Here is a 1,186-nt window from a genome sequence, read left to right as displayed (position 1 = left end):
GTACTCACACGGTGAATAGAAGAAAAGAACAGAAAGCACACGTATATACTGAACAAAAGCAACAGCCAGGAATAGATGACTCAACAGTTCATGTTTGTTAACAAAACAAGTGTGGACATCTCACAGTGAGTTAACTATCTGATGACTTTAGTAAAACACATACTAGCATTTGGTGCTACAAGAGACAATAGGAATCCAACTATCCCAACATCCCAACTTGGTAAATCCATGCTGCTAAAAGCCAATCCTAATCGGGTTGGAACTGGACCTGGTTTCAAACATGTGAGCTACAACTATCGTAATACCACAGCCCAAAAAAAACCCTACAAATCCGTCAAACTACTGTTTGTAGGTCTGGCATCAGTGGTGTCACAACGTACAGTCCACTTACAATCATTTGGGAGAAAATTAAAGTGATAATTAGACTGCCATTACATTCTGCTGGTAACTTGCAGTCTACTTACAGCTACAATGATATCTTAAGAGTTACAGTCTAAATACACAAAACTTAAGAACATGGGAATAAACAGACCAACCCCCACATTCCAATAATTCAAATACTCAGCGGTCAAATGTGTATGCATGTGCATGTAAATGTATTGAGGTTATGCAAAACTATGGTGCATTTAAACTATGAGATCATTTGGTCCACACATTTAGATCATTTAACACAGAGAAAAGAAAAATAACAGAGGACTGCATATGAATGTATGTGTCGTTTCCAGGATAAGTTGGCACATAGAATGCCACCAATCAGGATATACCACACAACAGAGAATAGCTTGTAGCGTCCGAGACTAATCTCCATGAGGGACACAAATCATCCTCAGGAATTGGTAATGAACGCACATCAATCAAAACAAAGAACAAAAAAACAGATGGAATTTGTGTTGTCCTTGCAAGTGCCATAAACCCGCAACAGCAACAGCAGCAGCGTCTTCCTAGCGACATTTTCCCGGGCCAGGTATCTACCAATGATGTTGACAGTAAGGAATAAAATTTCACCCAGTAGCTCAAACTTATAGTGGACCTGCATTGGGTGAGTTCGCCAGGTCAGGTCAGACACACAACTCTGTACTAGATAACTTGACCGGGGTTCCAAGCAGATAATTACCTCGGTCCTTCTGTAGAAGCTGTAAATTTCATCCACATATTCAACAACCGCAAGGGAGTTGCCGAAGTCGCA

The 1,186-nt window shown here is 40.5% G+C and overlaps 1 non-coding gene across 1 annotated transcript; it reads right to left on the bottom strand.

Moving 5' to 3' along the window:
• Positions 1-704: 704 nt before the first annotated feature.
• LOC125511876 lies at positions 705-838 on the bottom strand. The gene has a single exon (XR_007285147.1). It is a non-coding gene; the product is annotated as a small nucleolar RNA snoR80 (small nucleolar RNA).
• Between the last annotated feature and the right edge of the window lie 348 nt (positions 839-1,186).

This window comes from Triticum urartu, chromosome 5 (genome assembly GCF_003073215.2).
Source record: "Triticum urartu cultivar G1812 chromosome 5, Tu2.1, whole genome shotgun sequence".
NCBI lineage: Eukaryota > Viridiplantae > Streptophyta > Magnoliopsida > Poales > Poaceae > Triticum > Triticum urartu.
This window is presented reverse-complemented; position numbering and strand designations above follow the sequence as displayed.